The sequence below is a fragment of the Vespa velutina genome, chromosome 21 (genome assembly GCF_912470025.1).
Source record: "Vespa velutina chromosome 21, iVesVel2.1, whole genome shotgun sequence".
Lineage (NCBI taxonomy): Eukaryota > Metazoa > Arthropoda > Insecta > Hymenoptera > Vespidae > Vespa > Vespa velutina.
The window spans coordinates 2,233,322-2,241,190 of NC_062208.1; the positions used below are offsets into that span (position 1 = coordinate 2,233,322).

At 34.2% G+C, this 7,869-nt stretch overlaps 1 long non-coding RNA gene across 1 annotated transcript in view; it reads left to right on the forward strand.

The window, feature by feature from the left end:
• Nucleotides 1-806: 806 nt before the first annotated feature.
• LOC124956329 overlaps nt 807-7,869 on the forward strand; it is a 52,569-nt gene continuing 45,506 nt past the window's right edge. The window contains exons 1-2 of the long non-coding RNA XR_007103210.1: nt 807-910; nt 1,331-1,407. This is a non-coding gene — a long non-coding RNA (uncharacterized LOC124956329). The remainder of the gene's footprint in view (nt 911-1,330; nt 1,408-7,869) is intronic.

Here is a 7,869-nt window from a genome sequence, read left to right on the forward strand (position 1 = left end):
CTCAAGGAAGCATCGTGATAAAAAGAAGAAAGGAATGAAAGAGAGAGAAAGAGAGAGAGAGAGAGAGAGAGAGAGAAAGAAAGAGAGAAAGAGAGAAGAAGAAGAAGAAGAAGAAGACAGATAGATCGGCTCTGGTTCGGTGCAAATTGAAATATTGTATGAATTTCACGCTTGAAGATTAGAAATCAGTCGACGTAAATTCATTTTCCAATCTCGAATGGGTAGAAAGAGAAACAGAGAGAAAGAGAGAGAGAGAGAGTGAGTGAGGAAGGGAGGGAGAGGGAGGGTAAGTGAGAGAGAGAGAGAGAGAGAGAGGTGATGTAGCATGCTCGAATAAAGCTTCGGTTGGTCTTTTGAATCCTCCCTCTCTCTTTTCTCTATCTTTCTTGCTCCACAGAACGTTCGCGTTATCCCGTAAGGTGGATTGCACGGTGTCGACGTTGGCGGGGGTGAGCGGTGAGGGAGAGGGGTTGATGGTGATGGTGGTGGTGGTGGTAGTAGTACGAAAGAGAGAGAGAGAGAGAGAGAGAGAGAGAGAGAGAGAGAGAGAGGGAGAGAGAGTGGGAGAGGTAGAAGAGTTGGTGGAGGAGGAGTAGGAGGAAGAGGAAGAAGAGGAGGAGGTCGGCAGTGGCGTGGCAGGGCAGAGAGCAGGCAACTGAGAGAGAAGAAGAGAGAGAGAGAGAGAGAGAGAGAGAGAGAGAGTGAGCAGGGGGTAGTTGGGGAGGGTGGGAGAGATATGGAGGGGGTGCGAGAGCGCAACACGATGCTATAAGGGCGGGTACGCAGCCGAGTCTCCGCAGTGAGCACCGCGACGCCTCCGAAGACGAATCGTGCGGAGAATTTAGCCGGTGTGAACGTTCGCTAACACGAGGCGTGCCGTGTTCGATCGTGATCGGAGACGTGCATTTTTGTATATATTATATTATACATACATAGACATATACATTGGAAAAAAAAATATATACATATAGATACAGATATACGCATTACTCCTACGCATCATACTCACACACATCCACACACACACACACATATATATATATATATTTTTTTTGGCTTTTTTTTTAAATATATGTGTATATGTACACACACACATATATATATATATATATATATATATATGTATATATATATATGTAGTTATACATACATTTTCATTTTTTTCATACGACCCTTTTTTTTATCTCTCCCTTCTTCTTCTTCCTCCTCCTCCTCCTCCTCCTCCTCCTCCTCCTCCTTCTTCTTCTCGTCTTCTTCTTTCTTTTTTTCGTTTTCATTTTCTCTACGTATCTGTCTGTCATTGAATCTCATCTTTTCATCTGGAACTAAGGCGATGTGCAGTGGGTGAAATTTGTTCCGCACCTTTTCTCAAGGCCGAACGATATTTCTTGGAGAGGAAGACGAAGGGTACGAGAAGAAATAGAAATAGAAATAGAAAGATAGAAGGAAAGAAAGAGACAGACAGAGAGAGAGAGAGAGAGAAAGAGAGAGAGAGGATTCGTCTCGAAGAAAGCCTGCGCTGCGGTTCGATCCACCCTTTTCAACGGATCCTAAAAATCCTTTTCGACGAATTGCAATTTTTACGTTTTTATATTCCCGTGCTTTCCTTCCTCCTTCCCCCCCCCCCCATCCATCCCACCATCTCTTTATCTCTTTCTCTCTATCTCCGTCACTATCTATCGTATTCATTCATTTTCTCTTTCTCTCTCTCTCTCTCTCCTTCTCTCGAGGATTTTCTCTCTCTTCGCTCATCGAAAGGTTGGTATTCACGTTTCGACTTAGAAAATATCGAACATTGTATATGTTACTCTTCTCATTCTCCTATGTGCAATAGTTTCGTATTACGTCGAGCTACGTGAAATCTGTCTGCACGTTTATTGTCTCGATGTCCAAGCGCCTCGCCCATTCATGAATCTCTCTCATCTTCTTTGAATTTTTCTGTTTTTCCTTTCTTTCATTCTTTCTTATTCATTGCTTTTCCTTTTCTGTTTTCCTTTTTCTTTTTTTTTTTTTGTTTTTCTTTTTTTTCTTCTTTTAATTTTTTCTTATTCTTTTTTATTTTATTTTTTCTTTTTCATTTACTTTTTTTCTCTTTGAAAAGTAAAACAGTGAGAGGAGAGAAAGAGAGAGAGAGAACTTCAATATCGCGCTTGAGAGAGAGAGAGAGAGAGAGAGAGAGAGAGAAAGAGAAAGAAAAAGAAAGAGAGAAAGAGAGAGAAAGAGAGATAGCGTGCGTTTTAATTAGTTACTTATAATCAATACCAGTAGATACGTTCAATTTTAATGTCGAATTTTAATGGAATAAACGATGCGATGTGGTTTCAATCGATTCAATTGGATTGAATTAACAATTAGTTTGTGATCGAAGACTTCTAAGAATTATGTTGAGGCCGAGGGTAGATGGGGTAGTCGGGTGGATGAAGAAATCGTACGTTCTTGAAAAGATCCGACATAGCCTTTATTCTTTTTTTTTTCTTTCTTTTTTCTATGAAATAATAGAATAAAATTTCTCGGATAGTTCTCTTTTTTTTTTTTTTTCAAATATTTTATAAAGTTCGTAGAATTCATGGAGAAAGGTGGAGGAAGGAAGGAAAGGATCAATGTTCGCTTGTTTATTATGACGCGTACATCTACCGTTCCTCGAGTAAATCCGATCCACGTTGGTAGTCACGTTGGTAGTCACGTTGATAGCTATTGAGATTGAATCTAATGATCGTTTTTCTTTTCTCTTTATTTTCTATTTTTTGTTTTGTTTTGTTTTGTTTTGTTTTGTTTTGTTTTGTTTCCTTTTCTCCTTTTTTTTTCCTTCGTTGAGCAAAATTGTAATATCAAGTGATATAAAAGATCGAACAGAGAAATTCTATTCTCACTTCTTTTATCATCGTCATCATCATCATCGTCGTCGTCATTATTATTACTTTTTATTTATTTATTTATTTATTTATTTATTATTATATACTTTTTGTCTTTTTACCTTTTTTTTTTTTGTTTTCTTTTTACTTTTCCTTCGTTGTTTATTTCTTTTTTATTTTATTTATTTTCCTTTTTCTTTTTTTTTTTTTTTCTTTTTTTTTCCACGTCTACGTTAGAACAACAACAGCCCCGTCACTCTCCTATACGATAACAATGAGTCGGCATTTGTTAAGGATCTAAAAGTAATTTCGCGTCGAGGAAAAATGATGGTGGTACCTTTCGAAGTCCCGTGCGGCGGCACCTTAAAGGCAGACACATGGAAAATTGAAAACGTCTATGCGGATCAGATAGGAGAAATCGACGGTATTACTGTAACGCGATCGACGTTCTACCAAATTAGCTTATTTCACTGAATTCCCGATAGGAAAAGCTTTTATTTCACTATGACATACGCACATCATATATGTATACCTATACGTAATATATATATATAAGTAAAACATAAGATGTAAATATAATTTATGTAACTCCATTAGAATTGAGATTATATTTGTGTTTCGATCAAATCTGATTAGCCCTGCAATTTTATTTCAATTGCAATTTGTTCTTATCTAGCACGTGGTTGTTCAAATGTCTTTAATAAAAACTAACAGAAAGAGAGAGAGAGAGAGAGAAGAAATAATATATGTATATATATATATTACATATAAGATTTTACTTACATAAATAATCATAGGACGTTTGTGTTTAGATTAAATTTAATTGGCCTTTCAATTTCATTCACAATTTGTTATTATATAACACGTGAAAATTATACCAAACGTTCAGAATAAAAATCAAAAGAGAAACAGAGAGAGAGAGAGAGAGAGAGATAGAGAGAGAAATTTAGTTTCCATTTAAAAACTCATTTGGCATGTAGAAACAAAACAGATTATTTCGCAATTCGATCGCTGAACTATCATATCATTTGAAGTAGTTCATTGACCTGAATCTGACCGGTCATTAAAGATTTATGATTATACGTACACATAGTTGTTTCCGTGTATAGTGAAGAAAATCTATACTGTAGTCTAATAAAAGAATAAACATTACTATTATTTTAACTCATGTGATATAGCACATTTATAAAATTTCGATTCGAACGAATGAAATTTTCTTCTCTTTCTCTATTTTTATTTGTTTTTCTTTCCTCTATTTTCTTTTTCTTTTTCTTTTTCTATTTCTCTCCTTTTCTTTTTTTTTTTTTTCAAAAAAAAATTGAAACATATTCGTGGACGAAAAGTAATAGTAAAAAAAAAAAAAAAAAAGAAAAAAGAAAAAAAGAAGAAAAGAAAAGATAAACGAGGAAAAAGTATTTCGAAGTTATAAGGAAGAAATATATAAATAAAAAATAATCCTCTGCGATCGAATGAAATCGATAAAGTAAACAGTTCTATTAGCGAGACTAATAAATAATCGTTTGATAAAAAGAGAGAAAAAGGAAATGGGGTGAGGGAAAAAAAGGGGAAAATAGAGAAAAGAAAACCAAAAAAAAAAAAAAAAAAAAGAAAACGAAGGAAAAAAGAAGGGATAGAGTTGTGTGTTTTTTTTTTCTTTTCTTTTCATTTTATTTCATTTTTATTATTCATCATATTCATGAAAGTTCAATTTAATATAACATTGTCCTAATCGACGATCATTGTTCTCCCAAAAACATATAAATGCAAAACTATTTTCGATATTCTATACATGTCATCTCTCTCTCTCTCTCTCTCTCTCTCTCTCTCTCTCTCTCTCTCTCTTTCTGTATTTTCCTACTCTTTCTCCTCAGACAACTCTCCTTTGATTATTTAATTATTATTCAGTTTCCTGAGATAAAGTCAATTAGTCGAGTTAGATGGTAACAGTTTTGGACGTATTTGATGAGCCCAGGCAAAGTTCGAGAGCGATTTCGAAGGTCCGCCGTTGTCCTGTCTAGAAGGGCTCCAGTATTTACCACAACTTCCGTGCTAACTAGACTACGTTCATTTTAATAGCTTAACGCTGGCTTTTGCAAAAGCTTCAACCGGAATATCTGTCAGACATGCTTAACGCTTTTCAAATGATCAAAACTGTGTATTAGGTTTATTATCATTGTTCCTTCACGTAAAAAGAATCGTTCTAACAAGAAACTATTTTTTTTTCTTTTCTCTCTCTCTCTCTCTCTCTCTCTATCTATCTATCTCTCTCTCTATCTATCTCTCTATCTATCTATCTTTCTTTTGTAATTTTTTCCCTGCTTCTCCCTCCTCTCTTTTATACTTTTTAATAAATCCGATTATTTTCGAGGTTCAAAAATGTTAGCAGGGTATCGATATATATATATATATATATATATATGTTTTATATATATTTAATATATATTATATTATAAGTAACTTAACTAGGAGAAAACTGATAAGCTATTAAATTAGATTCATCCTCGGTAGAAGTTAATTATAATGATTGACATTGCTTCTAATTAGAATAGTAATTATAACTTTGACAAAGTACAACGCACAGTCTAAAGGAAGAAGTAGATAAGAATATCTCATAGTTTGCCCGCGCGCGTACAAGATAGACAGATAGATAGAAAGCGAGAGAGAGAGAGAGAGAGAGAGAGAGAGAGAGAGAAATACTAGTCACATTCAAAATTAATTATCTTTCGGAAAATGTTATAAAGATCGATAATCGATGTTAAGCAACGAAAATTAAAGATATAAATTAATAATAATGAATAATGTTAATGACATTAACGTCAAAGATAATCTTTGATTTTTGATATAATCGAATTTCTATATATTAAAGAATGAAATTTGTCGTAACGTTATTAAATGATATTTAATTTTCTGAATGGCTTTCAAAATTTATATTTGCTTTATTACTATCAGTTTGATTCTAGCTGAAATAAAATAAAATAGATAAGAGAAAAGAGAAAAAGTATAAATAATGAAATATAATTGTAGATTAATAGTAGAATGTAGAAAAAAAGGATTAGTAAAGGAAGAAGGGAAAAAGTAAAGTGAAAGAAAAAGAAGAAGAAGAAGAAGAAGAAGAAGAAGAATTGTCCGATCGAAAAGTTGCGGTTGTTATCGAAAAATAAAGAAAAGAAGGGGGGGAGGGGAAAACAATTAATAACCGTCGATCACATTCTCTCGATTACGAGCAATTTCACGAAGCAACACCGGCAGGTGCTTTCCCGTCGTTTACACATTCTCGCGCCTTTATTTACGAGCGAGATCCACGTGAAAAAGCCACTTTCAGCAATCGGATTTTTCATGCGGACGAGAAATCCTGAACGATCAAAAAAAAAAAAACAAAAAAAAAAAAAAAGAAGAAAAAAAAACTGAAAAAAAAGAAAAAGTGAAAGAGAGAAAAATAGAAAAAGAGAGTAAGCGCGAGGGAAAGGGAAAGGGAGAGGGAGAGAGAGAGAGAGAGAGAGAGAGAGAAAATAAGAAGAAGAAGAAGAACAAGAGATAAAAGATATTTATCCCGGGATATCTCATCATCCACGAGTAAAAGAGAAAAAAAAAATGAAAGAAGGATATAAAAAAAAATTGCACGACTTTTATAAAAATCCTGTCGATCGAAATTTTTCTCTTTCTCCTATTTTTTTTCTTTTTTTTCTTTTGTTCTTTTTCTATTTTTCTTTATATTTCAATTAAGGGAGAGCAAAAGAAAAATTGAGAATAATATATATATATATATATATATATATATATATATATATATATAAATTACGGAATCATCGTATTATTAGGAAAAATAAATGACACATCATGAGAGAAAAGATATGATATAAATAGAAAAAAAGGAAGAAAGATAAAGATAAAGATAAAGATAAAGAGAGAGAGAGAGAGAGAGAGAGAGAGAGTGTGAGTGAGTGAGAGAGAAAACGAGCGTGCTCAACACGTGTTTCCCTTATCGCGTTCATTCGGAACCGCGGAGTTCAACTCTCAAGGCCCCTTCTCTTTCTACCCTTCTCTTCCTCTCTACGTACTTGCCACCCCAATCCCCAACGCCTCAATCTCACCCTTTCATCTCCCTCTTTTATCCAATGTCGAGGACACGGAATTTAGATCGAGGCCCTCTATCGTTACTTTCCACGAGCTTTCATTTTTAATAGAAGAGAGTGAGATCATCATGAGATACTATTCCCCATATAAAGAGTTTGTCCCTTAAGAGTGGACGAATGGAACGAACGAACGAATGAACGAACGAACGAACGAACGAATGAACGTTCTGATTTATTTTGCTTCTCAATAATTCTCTTTTATTTTCTACGTCGGTCGGTCGCTTGCTCGCTCGCTCGCGGCAGGCCTTTACTGGCTGCTTTTTGATCTATTGCTTTCTCTCTCTCTCTCTCTCTCTCCCTCTCTCTTTCTCTCTTTCTCTCTCTAGCTATCTCTTTCTTTTTCTCTCACTCCGTCGACAACGATTCATTTTTATTTACGATCCGACACTAGAACTAGAAACTCTTTTCACCTTTTTCTATCTTCCTTTCTCACTTTCTCTCTCTCTCTCTCTCTCTCTCTCTTTCTCTCTATCTCTATCTCTATCTCTATTTCTGTCTTTTATCAAAATTTTCTCTTTCAACGATTTTTCATCGAGAAAGAAACTTAAAGGAATATGAAAGTAGGGTGGCAAAAGTTATTTCGCGATAAAATATTTCATTAGGTGTATATTTAGGGTTGAACATTTCGGCGAATTTCTTTTTCTTTTTTTGTTCTTCATTTTCTTTCTCCCTTTTTCTCTTTATCTTTCTTCCCTTTTTTTTTGTTCTTTTTCTTTTTCTTTTTCTTTTTTTTTTTTTTTTTTTTTTTTTTTTTTTTTTTTTGTGAATTTTTCCCTCTCACCAAAATTACTCCACACGTATTTGAATAATATACAGGTCCGAGTTTAATCGACAAAAAGGGACAATTTTTATTAATTATATATTTTTCAATGGCGCACGTAATA